This window comes from Lepisma saccharinum, chromosome 9 (assembly GCF_977018435.1).
Source record: "Lepisma saccharinum chromosome 9, izLepSacc3.1, whole genome shotgun sequence".
Taxonomy (NCBI): domain Eukaryota; kingdom Metazoa; phylum Arthropoda; class Insecta; order Zygentoma; family Lepismatidae; genus Lepisma; species Lepisma saccharinum.
In genome coordinates this window covers 26,130,574-26,145,922 of record NC_139237.1, presented here as the reverse complement: position 1 = coordinate 26,145,922, position 15,349 = coordinate 26,130,574, and the positions used below count along the sequence as shown (strand labels likewise).

Here is a 15,349-nt window from a genome sequence, read left to right as displayed (position 1 = left end):
CTTGGCTTAGTTTTAGGTGTAGCAAAAACAATATCAACAAGGGCATATTTTTAACAAGCTTATGGAGAACAATCTCACAGATGTAGCTTTTGTAAGTGTAGGGAAATCAATCTGAGGGGGCTCATCATTTCACGGGAAATTCCCGAGGGCATTTTTACAAAAATCTTGGGTTAGACAGAGTACCACACTTGAGCAATAAGCTCATATGCACATCTTGAGCTAGTTTTAAGTGTAGCCAAATCTGCCTGAGGGGGCTCATCATTTATCGACCCAGTAATATAGTATTTTACACTACTCAGCCGTTAATACCTTCCCCAACTCCGAAGCGAGAAATATTCCCCCGTCCTAATTCGCTGCACAGAGACGTGCAAGCTACGCGCTCTTATTTGACGTAGTCAAGCTCTTTTCACAACTTTTTGCCCAGTTCAGTATGTCACGTAGCTGCTTAGGCACAGGAAGAAACCATATGACCTACAGGAATTGTGATTGGTTGGACGAGTTGTGCAATGTTGATTGGTACCCACAAAGGATGCAAATATATTAAAATTACAACACGTAAATTAGACAGATGATATTACCACCATTTTCCAACAAGAATAGTAACCATTTTTTCGTGAGGAAAACTGCATTTATGAATTTTTTTTAAAAAAAAACGGTGGTATTTGTAATCATATTCATATTCTCGACATCTTATGATGAACTTGAATATGCTAATTGATCAAATTATATTGGTTCCAACAACATATGTACACTCGCTAAGCCCTTACAAGACCACGTTTACACGCATGTGTGTGTGTGTGTGTGTGTGTGTGTTCCTGCGAGCATGTATTTTTCTCCTTCGTCCGTTCCATCGAGCCGTTACCACTCAGCCATGCGTAAACTTAAATAAAACTTGTATGGACACGCCTCGAACATCGAAAGTCAAAAGCATGAAAATGATATAAATTAACCTCAAAGTTTTCTAAAATGACTAGTTAGCTTTGTTGTCACAGCTGAATAGGATCTGGTTTGGGGGTTATGGTGTTGGAGACCAATGGTGTTTTTTTTTAAGATCACAATTTAAAATTGAGATTTGGGGGTGGAGGTGTAAAATTGGTCGTTTAAACTACTTGGAATCACAGAAGGCTACAAATAAAAAGGACGATGGATGGTTGTAGCAAACCGTTCTTGCTCTGCATCATGTGCATTATTTAAGAAAATATTCATAGTGTTTCAACTAGGTGACTTAACTCCATCATGCAATCACAGGTACCCTTCCCTGCGCAATCCCTCTCTAAGTATAGCTGTCGTTCTATTGTTCACGTGGACGTGAATGATGTGTGTTTAGTAAATGTGTAAAACTCTTTGAATTAAACAGTTTTTACGTAAATATTTTGCTTTATGAGTTTATCGGGACTGCACCTAAAGCTTAAAGTGAACCAGAACGACTTCAAAGTGTGCCTTTACTGGCCACCAAACCAGAAACGTTTTCTTAGAAGGCGACCGAGTAAACTACGAGAAAACAATGGGAGAGGACCTCACAATGCTGAAAAGAAGTATATCTTTCTGTTATAATTTTCTATTTGTCAAATATTAGTGTAATTACGTACTGAGGAAAATAGTATATGTTCCAAAGTTCTTTATTATTAAAATAATATAGTTTTATATTTTAAATTAGGTGACCTTCAAATGATGTTAAAAATATTCGCCTACTAAAAAATAAATAATAAAATTCGCTAAATCATGCTATTTAACTTTTGTTTGAAACTATCCTTTGTTTTCGCGTGTGAGATATTTGGCATTATTAACTTAAATTGAAAACCCTGTACGTATATTTTCTTCCTGTTAGAGCTACGAAAATATTTTTGTGGTATGTACTACATAAGAACTACAACAGACGTATGTTAAAATTACAAAGCAAGCTTTATTTACCAAATATTTTCACTAGTACGTGCTATTTATGAAAAACCAACTTACTTGAATATCCAGTCAAACATTTTAAACCCGTGAAATTACAATCTGGGAAATCATCTGAAAGAACAAAACAGAATGATATATAATTATGAAGCAAGTGTCCAATCAGCATTAATGAAGCGAAACTAAAATCTTGTGATATTATTAGAATCATTTCTAATCATTCTGAATAAAGGCAATAGTGGTGATGTGATCAGTATTTTGTAATTGCCATTTATCATAGTGTATGCAAATTCCTCAGAACTTAAAATGTTATATGGAAGAGTCTTTAGGTGGATACTTTGCACGATAATAGGACGACGAAATAAGAGGAGTAAGGAGTATCACATGATAAAATCTTCCAAGTAGGAATATAAATAAAATATAATTAATCGAAAATAACAATACATTTAATACATTTAATAGCATTCCTTCCTACTAGGCAATATCTAAAGTGGTTCGACGAGTACATAATCCACAGCAATACTTAAATATTACTACATCCCTTTTCTTGGAATTGCATTATATTAAAAAATGTTTAATGGCCTATGAAATATCGAATTTGAGTGGTTTTGTGTTAACCCTCGGATTCATGTCACTTTTCGTTTTACAAATTTACATATGTGGGATCAATTTGACCCCAATGCAATTATGCGTTGAAATAAGTACGACTGAGTAAATAGTTCAGCTAAAATGGTTTATTGATCAATAATTTATCTGAATGTAACATAGGAAACAATTACCCTTTTATTATTATTATTATTTAACCCCTCCAAAAAATAACGATGTATTGACAATTCACTGTTCTACATATTACACTTCGCTCGCAATTATAAGAACTTCAGTTGACCTGACAAACAGTATTTTAGAGATAACACAAACAGCACGAAATATTCTTTTTTCTAGAACAAATAAATTTTAAAAAGATAAATAAAAAAATATTATAAAAATAAATAAAAAGAAGAATGTGACGGCCTCTCAGGGCAATTAAATACACCTCACTCGCATTCTGAGCACTCCACAATCACACTGATGTGGATCTTGCACACAGGTTTCCTACATCTTCTGACACGTTCCGTCGTTTCCCTGTCCTCTTGTCTTGTGCTAACCTGGCAACTTACTGTTTTCTTTTAAGATCTATCCTCCAGTCTCTGTGTGTGGCTTACTACGCCGCAAAGTTTCATTGCCTCGGTTACTGGTTTCTTCAGGTTCAAGCTTTGGCACCTCCCCTGCATGTTAGGAAGAATCAACGCATTCGCCAACTCGATAAGAAACATACGGCGTCTGTGACTGACGCCTGAATGGTAATCAGAATGCTGTGACAAGTAGCATGTGTATGCAGTGAGAACGCCTACATTTATTACATTATAGAAGAGGGCCATTAGCCATCGACCTGTCTGTCTTCTGCAGGTGTATGTTTGAACCAGTTTGTCCATGGCGTACACTCCACTCTTTGTTTGGTTGTAAAACTTTATGATTTCTGGCTTCTTCTTAGAATCATCATCATCAATGTGTATGTCATGATGCATGGTGCTGAGTAGAAAGACATTCTTGTCTTTCTTCAGCACGTAGCTTACCAGGGTCTCATTTTCATGGAAGGCGAATTGTGATGTGCAAGGCTGTCTTGTCTTGATATTGGTAAGTGCAGGTGGGATTTCACGTTTGTTTTTCTTTAATGTTCCAACAATAGTTATATTTTGTAACAGGAGATCGTTAGCCATGTGATGACTTGTCAAAAATTGGTCATTTGTGATATTTCTTCCAGAGTTCCGCAGTGTGTAGCACAGTTTCTTCATGACTTTGCTGGCGATGTTCTTTTGAACTGGCTCTCCTGGCTGTCGTCTCAAGTAGATTAAACCGTCTTTGGCGTAAATGTTATAAGCATCGCACAACCAGAAGATCTTGGTGCCTTGTTTGGTCGGCTTACTTGGCATGTATTGCACGAACTTGCATCTCCCACGGAAAGGCTAGCTGGTCATTGATCGTAAGAAAGGTGCCAGGTTCTATGATTATACGACAGTTTTCGATAAAAAGTGTCCATATATATCGAAATGCAGCCATGTGATCAGTCTCCAGACGTGCAGCGCTAGAACGTTTGTCATGAAATCGGAGCAGTCTTCTGATGTCTTCGAAACGATTTACTCCAAAGGTTGTTTTGTACTTCGGGTTGGAGGATTTGTTGAGAATAGCTCACGAACAGGAAAATCCCAACTTCTCTCAGTCCCCGCGATAAGGAGGATGACAATGAAAGCTTGAAGCTCTTCCAATGTTAGATCAGTCCAATTTTTACCAGATTTCACTGCGACTCTTCTTCCCTCTAAATTCGTGCACTGTACAATTTCCTACAAAATGTTTGAGGAAATTAACAAGTCGAAGCTTTTCTTGGTGACGTCAAGATCACAGACCGCGCAGACCTGCTGGTTTTCGTATGATGTTGTGTAAAGCAGTCTGATAAGAGCTTGACGGCTTGCTTTTCCACTGAAATCCATTCTTTGAGATCATTCCGAAAGGTTCTTGGTCATCTGTTGCATCATCCTCTTCACGGTCTTCACTACTTATGTCTGTTTCAACATCACTGCTCTCATTCGGAACCTCTTCCGCTTTTGTAACACCATCCTCTTCGGCAAAGCTGTCCATGTAAGTGGCAACACCATCATCGTCTTCTTCTAGCAGCTCGTGAATTTTATTCAGAGTTAATCCTCTTGTGGTCATTACTGTCAGTATTACTTTCAATGTAATAGACAGACGCTTTTAGAGTGGTACAAAACAGCACTAAGAAAGTACCTAGTCATAAAGACAACGCGACGACCTACCAGACGCTGTCGGCAACTCTTCATACACAAAAATGCAATCTAAACGACGAACTTTAGAAATACCGACCGACTCACACGCCGCCTCGTTACATAATAATTGGTGGCTTTTTTCTCATCGATCCGCGCCAAATACATCTGCGCATGCGCACTTTGCATTGAGTCATGGCAGGGTGGGTGGTTGACCTTGAGATGATTGCGTTTAGTTTGGTTATAATTGAACATAATATGTAATATCAATTTCCCTTTATGAATGCTTTCCTGCTGCTTTCAGGCTGGAGTCAAAGTGACCCAACACATGGAAAGGAGGGGTATTGTTAAAAATTTAAAAACATAATTTAAAATAAATTGTAAGGAATTCATTTATACATGTTACTACAGCTGAAGTAGCATGCTAAGATGTCACAGAAAATCAGATTTTTTTATTTATATTTTATTATAATACCAGGAAATAAATAGACACTCGGGTCAAAATGAACCCACACATGCATCCGAGGGTTAATGTGAGAAATGTACAGTCATTTTATAAATTAAAACAAACCTTTAACATTAATAAAAATTGCAAAATATATATAACTAAAACATTATTTTTATAGTGTTGTTACCAACTCCTTTATACTTCGACACTACTCATAGATGCACACAAAATATATGCCAGACTCCGAAAATTCCTGACTTGCATCTGAATTGCCACAATATTTCCTACAATAACATGATACTACATATATACCTTCGAGTAACTCGTGCTAAAGTATTCACATCAAACATAAGCATTGTACCTTCATTTCTAGCCAGTGCGCTAATTAACGTAGGGTGCCTGGAATTTCCCCCATATAACATTTTATTCTCGGCAAGAGAAAATTGTTCCTATCCCTGACAGGCAAGACTTTATCCTCTAAAAGAGAAAATGTAATTGAATGCATATAGTTGGCTACAACATTTCCGAACCATGTTATAACCACAATTGAAAAATCTTATTCTTTAATGGTCTAGCCACGAAAGTTGTCCTGGTGAATTGTATGCAACCTTGTGGATAAAAGGAGGAAACTATTCTGCAACGGAACAACTTACAGAGCCAAGGCAAAGCAAGCTGCTTTGAACTTAATTTTTCTAGCATGGTTTTGTTATTTTTGCATATTTTAAGATTTTAAAAATAAACTTGTACGCATGTTAGAGGTACATTAAGTTTCGAATTTAGCAATATATATTTGGTCACGTCTTCGGTGTTACTAGTTTGAAAGCTCTTCTGGTGTACGAGTTTGACCCCACCCTGGATATTGTGAGAACGGCTGTAAACAGGAAGAAATGTCAAAGAACGTATTCCATGATCTTCAGGGGGAAACGTTTTGAGGCCAACCACTCCCTACCCGGGCCCCCACAAGGGAGTAGGCTGGAGTCGACTCATTATTTTTTTGTAAGTAGCAAGGGGGTAGAATTATCTCGTTTGGAAGGTCTTATCATAACAACAATAATGCAGCAAATACGGGGTTTCTACTTAGATCCAATTGACAATTGCGTGAAATCAAATGTGGAACATGACCAGCATTGGACAGGACCCAAACTCCTACAGTAGTAATCCTAGACAACAGTGGGAACTGGGAAAATGTTCCTACACTGTAGCATGATTCGGAGATATCCTAGCAGTATCTACAAATACGTTCACCCCCTCCCCAAGAGATGGCAAACGTCCGTACACAAAAGCGCATATCATCACACCCTGAAATTGCTACCGACATGCACAATATCAACTCAAGTCAAATGGTGAAGGAGGCACGTAGTTACATGTACAATGTCAATTGAAAGCAAATAGGGCGGGGGGTTTACAAGATGTTACAACACATACACCACTAAAAGTAAAATTGAGCTTAACTACTAATTGCAGAATATGTTCAAAATGAGGCCCATTCACGTGTTTGAAGGAGAATGCAGACGGAGTATCAAGCCAGACCAAGTTATCAGTGTTACTACCGCGATAAAGATTCAACAGGACCGCTCTGCTTGTGTTCTCTTAAGCAGACAAACCGGACAGCAAAAGTTAGAAGTGACTTTCAAATACTGGACCTAGAAGAATTGTGGTGTCGTACACACTGTGTTCTACTAACGTGTTTCCTGTAATTTAAAGTTACCGTGGTTCTGCTTGTGTGTGTGTACTGGTGGTTAAAGTGTATGCAACGACGATAAAAATGAATGGGGCCCCATGGGAGCGTTCTGGCGCAGACAAAGTGGAAATTATCTTTATTTTCGGTAAATGTGGCAGAGATTCAGTGTCACTGCAAGACGATTTGAAAAAATGTATTCCGAACTCCGTGGAATTTCTCTACTCTTTACAACATACAAAATATTGTCTAACATTCTTTTAACAAGACTAACCCCATATACTAATGAAATTATAGGTGATTATCAATGTGGATTTCAACGTAACAGATCAACTACAGATCAAATTTTTCACATCAGACAGACACTTGAAAAAAAGTGGGAATATAATCAAAATGTCCATCAGCTATTCATTGATTTCAAAAAAGCATATGATTTGGTCAAAAGAGATAAATTATATAATATATTAGTAGAATTTGGAATACCTAAGACGGTTGTTAGTATGATAAAAGACTGCACCAGTGAAACAGAAAGTAAAATTCGTGTGGGTAGTAATGTGTCTGAGAAATTTAAAATTCATGATGGGTTAAAACAAGGAGATGCATTATCTCCATTGCTCTTTAATTTTGCCTTGGAATATGCTGTTAGAAAGGTAAAAGAAACTAAAGAAGGACTAAAATTAAATGGTATGACTCAGTTGTTAGCATATGCAGATGATGCATACTTAATGGGGGATGATGTGAATATAATTAAAAATAATGTTAAAATATTTTTCAAAACTGCTAAAGAGAAATGTTTGCAAGTTAACAAAGAGAAAACTAAATATATGCTCACATGCCGAAAACAAGTGTTAGGTAATAATCAAAATCTAATTATTGATAACAACTCGTTTGAACCAGTTTCCAAATTCTAAATACTTAGGAGTAATATTAACAAATGAAAATTAATTTAAAGAGGAAATAAAAAGTAGGCTTAATTCAGGAAATGCATGTTACTTCATCTCTTCATAAACTTTTGTCTTCTCGTTTAATATCTAAGAAACTAAAAGTTAAAATATACAAAACCGTAATTTTGCCTGTAGTATTATATGGATGTGAAACTTGGTCCCTTACATTGAAAGAGAAACATAAATTGAGAGTATTTGAAAATCAGATCCTTAGAAAAATATTTGGACCTAAAAGGGATGAGGAGACAGGTGAGTGGAGAAGGTTACATAATTTAGATGTACATAATTTGTATTCATGTCCAGATATTATTAGAATAATTAAATCAAGAAGACTTAGGTGGGCAGGCCATGTGGCACGAATGGGAGAGGAAAGAGGAGTTTAAAGGATTCTTGTTGGAGATGGACCTAAAGGAAATCGGTAGGGATGGAAAAGAGTATATCGTTGATGTTTTCACGAACTGGCGAATATGTCAACTCGCCTGCATCACGAACTGGCGAATGTGCAAAATTTGACATTTTGAGATTGTGACGCTGTATATGTAGGAACAACTTGTACTTTGCTCTCACAAAGTTTCAAGTTTCTATTAAATATTGCCTAGGAGATAAAGATGGACAACGTTTTGACGAATATGAAAACTAGTATTGTGATAATTTCACGAACCGACGAATATGAAATTCGCCGCTTCGTGGAGAAAAAACATGATATCATTTTACAATCCATTCAGGATGTGTCAGTTCGACTACATTTTGCCTATCGGATGCCGCAGTAATAAAACGTTTTAGATTTCATTTTTTTTCATAAGAAATATAACCCATTTGTAAGATATCAGAAAACATGTAAGGCACAGTTGTTTGTGTTTCTATTGGAAAAAATGTACAGTCTATATTTAGAGACTTTCAATGAAATTGGCAATCATCTGGTTTACTTCTCGCAACTAAATTATTTAGAATGGTTTATAAAAGAGATGCCATATTATTTTGAAGAATAGCCAGCCTTCTAGTGGTGTGGCTCGTTGTGTAATTATTCAGAAGATATGAATAAGGACGTGCTTGTGAAGTGGACTGATGGCAGTATTAACATCGTCAGAAACCAAGAACTTACACTCCCCCATGGAATGAAGAAGTTGCAATATGGAGCGAAAGTGAAAATGTGGTGGGATCCTGAGAAAATTTATTAAGAAGGTGTTGTAATCGGGATGGAAGAAGATTCTGAAAGTGGTGATACAGGTGATGAACTTCCTCTGTCAGTGCCAAAGAAGAGCTCAGGTGGTGTGATCAATGACTCGAGTGTAGTAGTTCGTGACGTTGACAGTTCTTCAGAAACGTTAGCGGATGATGAGGACAAGGATCCTGATTTTGTTATATCTCCCAGTGATAATGAATCGTCCGTACATTCTTCACCGAGGAACGTTCACGCAGTATGTAGTTCCTTGCATTGTGAAGAAGAAATTTTGCTGCATGCGTAACGTGTCAGGATTTGGTTTGTTACAATCACTTCCTATTGTATTGCGCCGAGCACAAGAGACGTGTTAGTGTTAGACAAGAGAAAAACAACCCTTCGGGATCAAGCCACACAGATTTTAAAGTAGATGGTTCTGAAAAGGAGGATGTTACTCCAGTAAATCGAAGGGTTTCCGAAAAGGAAAAAGTAAGGAAAATGTAAAAGCCTGTCGTTATTTGGGTTATGAGTATGTAAGTGAAAAGAGTCATAAAGTTATTCCTTCTCGCAGATTGCTTCGTCCACGTTGTGAGTCACGGACATGCCAAACAAGAGGATTGAAGTGCTACGATTTTGATGACAACACAAGAATGAAACTTAATAATGCGTATTATAATTTAGGAAATGTTTCTCGACAACGAGAATGGTTGAGTAAATGCATCGCTTCCAATGCTCCTGTAAGGTCAACGAAGTCAGAATACAAAAAGAGGAAAGAAAGAACGCTTCATTATTTTTTACCAGATGACCATAACGTAAGACAAAGAGTATATCGTAAAATGTTTCTTAACATACTTGCAATTGCTGAGAGACAAGTAAGGACAATGCTAATGATGTTAAAGAACCAGTGCATGGTAGAAGAAGAAAAGAGAGGTGGACGTCAGACAACGTTAAAAGAAAGAGACGAAAAATGCGTACAGATATTAAAAAGCACATAAATATGTTCCCTAGGACGGAATCTCATTTTTGCCGCAGAAGTTCTAGCCAACAATACTTGTCGTCCAACTTAAGTATTGCAAAGATGTATGAACTATTCAAAAAATAATTTCCTAACAGCTCGGCATGTTACTCCTTATACAGATCAGTTTTTAAATGTATGAAGTTAAAATGTCGTTCCACCAAAAAAGATCTTTATTGTATGTGTGAGACGTACAACTCATTGAAATCAGCTAATTCTTTATCTAATTATTCTGACTTGATTGAAAAATATAACAGGCACATACAGGAAAAACAGAAGGTGAGGGAAATTAAAGGTGCGATGAAAAATACAGCTGTACAAAATCCACAGGAGTTCGTGGCTGCTTGCTTTGACATGGAGCAAGTCATAAATCTACCACAGAGCAAATGAACTCAACTGCATTACAAAAGAAAATTATCAGCCTACAATTTTACAATTTATGAATTAGCTAGTAAAAGCGGTCATTGCTACGTTTGGCACGAAGGATTAGCGAAAAGAGGTCCGAATGAAGTTGCAACAAACTTAAGGAAGTTTCTGCTGATGAAAGATGAACAACGTGTAAAACCTGTAGCGTTCTTCGCCGATGGCTGTGCATCTCAGAACAAAAACAGTATCCTGCCTTCTATGTTCGTTTATTTTTTAAACAATGAAGCACACAACATCAACACCATACATGTTTTCTTCTTCCAAACGAGTCACGGACAAAGTGAAGGTGATGCTATTCACAGTACAATTGAAAACGCACTTTGACGGAGTGAAGATATCTTCATCCCTGCCCAATTCATCCCGGTAATCAGGATGGCAAGAAAGAAACAACCATATGCTGTTCATGAGTTGCATACTAAAGACGTCTTAGATTGGAAACAATATTCGCAGTACCTGCGTATCCTAAAAGTTAGAACAACAAATGAGGGTCAACCCGTGGACTGGACAAAAGTCATGCAAATTCAAGTGCGCAAGGGTTGTCCCAATATATTTATAAAAACATCGCATAACCTAAACACACACTCAAGTATATCACTTCCTAATCCACGCAGTGCTAAAGAGGACAATTTATCAAAAAGGGCTTTTACTTCAAAGCCAAAACTGCCTGTGAAAAAATACCAGAACTTACTGTCATTATGTCAAGGAGTAATACCAGTAATTTTTCATCCTGATTATAGAGACTTCTATGTCAGATTACCTCAATAATTGTACTACAACCATTTTGCGTCTATTAACTTTGTATTTGATAACAGACTAGCGTTGGTCAATGTATTACTATTTTGTTCCTTACATTTATTTCCTGAATTTTATTATTCTTGACATTTATTTGCGGGTACGTCTAGTGTTGTGTGAATTTCTCTGTTTCTCACTGTTACGTATTAAACTGTTATGGTGTATGTTATGATTAGTGTATTAAGGATTGGCCTAATATTTAACTCTGTATAAATATCCAATAAATAAGTTGAAAGTTTTAGCCTTGAACTGTAGAATTCGCAGTTTTCACGAACGGACGAATAGAATCAATGAAATCCTTGGTTCATTTATTGTTCATTAAAATTCTTTCTACGGTGTTCCTTCTCGTGTGAACTACCTTCTCACACAGCATTTATTGTAATCTCAAAATATAGTTTAGCTCGAATATTTTTTTCAATGATTTGCAAGTAACGCAAAATTGGCTACTTTCAACTTCGTTTTTCTCAAAATCAATATTTTGCACATTCGCCGGTTCGTGATGCAGGGGAGTTGACACATTCGCCAGTTCGTGAAAACATCGACGATATAGATCTTGCTCAAGATATGGACAGATGGATGGCCTGTGTTGCTGCAGCCATGAACCTTCGGGTTTAAGAAGGCTAGAGAGTTAGTTAGTTAGTTATAACTTGACAAGTTTAAAAACAAGACGCTGCAATCCATTGTTTGCGCACCTCATATCACATTTCCCCACTCCATTGTCTGCGGCGACGTTCGTTCGCAATGTTGTAAACCGGAGGGAGAGGAATCGTCTGAGAATTTTTCAACGAAATTTGAATGTGAAAGGCATGAATTAGTATCCCCTAACCTAGGCTACCTATTGATTACGCTAAATTCTAAATACATTTTGATATTTTTCCTTTAAACCTTAAATGCATTAAGTTATATTAGGGATATTTCTTACCAGCATAAGAAATGTATGAAATAGAACGATAGAAAAATGAAAAGTATATATATAAACGATAGAACTGAGCTCACCTTCTAAATGTTTTCCAGTTCTCCTTCTTCAGTTTCACTCTCCCACTTATCCGAGTCTGTGTCTACCGATGAATCTGTGTCCGTGTCTGAATCGGCTTCACCAAGTCTAATTATCAGTTCATCTACACGCTCGTCCATAAGTCCATCTCTTTCTAAGTTTCAATGCTTTTGAAAATAACACAGGCAAGCGTGTTATCAGATTGCCTTCTAGTAGTGATTGTTGTACGATAAACGATAAACAAAAGAACCACTACCCCACTCGGTAAAAAAAAAGGCCAATGCTCGATGTCGCATTCAGAAAATGAAGTCATTCGCCCTGTAGTTTCTCTTCGTTATAAACCTTAACGCACGTGCGTAATACTACAGTTTACGATCGGCGCACCGCACGCATTTTCAAAGGCCGGATTAAATAAAATGAACCACTGATATAATAGGAGCCTGCGTGCATCGTCACGCTAAACAGTGAAAATCGTTTGTCATATTTGTTTTAGCTTAATTTTGCTGAGTTCGCACCACTGGTATTCTCAACGCCAGACCAGTGAGTAGAAGAGTGTTGGGGAGGATGACGTCATACGAAGTGCTTCGCAGTGATCTGCGCATATCGGGACTTAACTTGTCAGGCTATAGTATTCCGAACTCCCTAGTATTGACAATAAGTATGTTTCAGACCTTGTGAAAAACTTCCGTGAATCGCAAAGCGTCAATAACAGACGATTTCCAGGGACGACCTCACATCGATGGGTCAGCAGTTTTGGAAGTTATAAGACGCGTTACTCTAACTATCAGAAAGGTGTTAAAATTACACAAAATTCGTCCTTACACAATGCAGATAAAGCAAGAACTAGCAGATGATGATTTCGATAGACAAATTGAGTTTTGCGTAATTATGAACGACAAGATTGCTAACAATGAGAACTTCTTACACAACATCTGTTTCAGTGACGAAAGTTCTATTTTCCTAAATGGCTGTGTTAATAAACACAATGTTCGAGTATGGACAGATGTTAATCCCCATGTTGTGAATGAAGGCCATACGCAAAGACCTGAGAATGTTAATGTGTGGCCAGGTATATTAGAAAACCACAGAATTGGACATTTATTTCTTAATGGCAATTTAAACGGCAATCTGTACCTGTAAATTCTACGTGACGTAGTGGATCCCTTGGTAACGGACCTTGTAGAAAACACAGTAGATGTCAACGGTGTGCCTCAATTTGATGCTGACAATATAGTTTTTCAGCAAGATGTATGTCCTGCACACTAGCCGGAATTTACGTGAGTACTTGAACGTACATTATCCAAATAGGTTGATAGGCCATCGTGGTACCATCGAATAGCCTGCGGGATCGCCTAATTTCTCTCCGAACGATTTCTTCCTTTGGGGAGACCTTAAATCTGTTGTGTACAAAACAGAACCTAGTAGTATTGCTGATCTGCAACAAATATTATTAGCAGCCTGTAGACACTTTCAGCAAATTGCGACTGCATTACATACTCGTCTGTTCTGCTGCCAAGAAGTGAATGGGGTTAATTTCTAACATATTCTGGAAATATTAGGTAAGCCCAATTTGACTTTTAGAGGTGTAGGTGTTGTAACATCTTGTAAACCCCCTCCATGTGCCTTCAGTTGACAATGTACATGTAACTACTTGCCTCCTTCACCACTTGAGTTGCGATTCTACATGTAAGTCCTTGTCCTCCTGGTAGCAATATCAGGGGTGCGATGGTATGCGGTTTTGTGTACGGATCCTTTCCACTTCTTGGGAGGGGGGGTACGTATTTGTAGACACTGCTAGGATATCTCCGAATCATGCTACAGTGTAGGAACATTTTCCCAGCATCCAATGTTGCCTAGGATTTTGGGTCCTGTCCAATGCTGGTCATGTTCCGCATTTAATTTCACGCCATTGTCAATTGCAGCTACGTAGAGACCTCTTTATTGCTGTATTATTGTTCTTATTATGAGACCTTTCAAACGACATATTCTTTCAACTCTTTGCTATTATAAAGAAAATGAGTCGCCTCCAGCCGCCTCCCTTGGGGGGGGGGGAGGGGTAGAGAATGGTTGGCCTTAAAATGTTTCCCCCCTGAACATCATGGAATACGTGTTTCGCCATTTCATCCTCTTTACAGCCGTTCTCACAATACCCATGTTGGCTGAGTCTTTATGGACACCCTGTATATTGATCTACGTTAGAATCAATGTTCTGAGGTACTTAGAATTGACAGGCAGTAGTTTAATTTACTGACTGGTAATATACACACATTTGCACACCCAAATGACCTACCTTTAGAACTGAAATACGCAAAGGAGTGGACATTCCCGCTAAAGCAAAATACTTATTTCGCAAAGTATTTCTAGCAATTAAACTAGATGTAACGTGCTAGAGAAAGCCAAAGCGATCCGGTTAAAATACTAAGAGTTCGAATGTGATATCGCATCACATATCAACACCCCCCATCACTTATAAGTTTTACCATATTGCACAGCCTTTGCACAGAGACACTCTTATGTATAATCGACGTGTTAAGTAATGACCTCAAAGGCTATGAAGTCCATATGTTTCACAAAGATAACAATTTTTATAACGCTTTGTAAAATTTTATTGTGTACCACTTGAAAGGAGAAATCATTGTTCATCACAATTGTAACGTCCCCGGCTGTCAGCCTGGTTTGTAACTTTATAAATTATTAAGGTTGTATTTTCATTAGTTGATTTTGTGGTGGCATTTCTGCTCTGTATGTTAATTAATACCCTAAGTTGGTAATTGTGGCTGTTTTCAATATATCTTAAGCACCGAGTTCATATGTATGCCAGTAGAGGCGCCTTGGTAGTAGTTATTACTGTGCGCAGATTATCAGCGCAACCATAGTAAATCTAAGTAGTTCTTAGAATCGCCACATGCTTACGCTGCGATCGGGGCTATCAATGCTATAAATGAAGCCTGAATGTGCCCCTAGAATCAGTTGGTTTGTGGACACTGACTGGAGCACATCGAGGGCAGGCTCCTCAGTTTAGGCTGAGAGGTCCACCTCCAGCCCCAACAGCCTGGTCTGAACCCGGTTAAGACTGAGGAGAGGTATCTGAACCTTGGTTAGACCCCAGCCTCGTGCTGAGGAACAAGGTACCCGAGCCTTAGTTGGCTCGTCCCTAAGTCTTTAACTGAGCGGTAGGTAA

The 15,349-nt window shown here is 37.8% G+C and overlaps 1 long non-coding RNA gene across 1 annotated transcript in view; it reads right to left on the bottom strand.

Annotated features, from left to right (window-relative positions):
- LOC145992598 (uncharacterized) overlaps positions 1-15,349 on the bottom strand; it is an 861,113-nt gene that overhangs the window by 624,240 nt on the left and 221,524 nt on the right. The window contains exon 2 of the long non-coding RNA XR_014442180.1: positions 1,957-2,010. This is a non-coding gene — a long non-coding RNA (uncharacterized LOC145992598). The remainder of the gene's footprint in view (positions 1-1,956; positions 2,011-15,349) is intronic.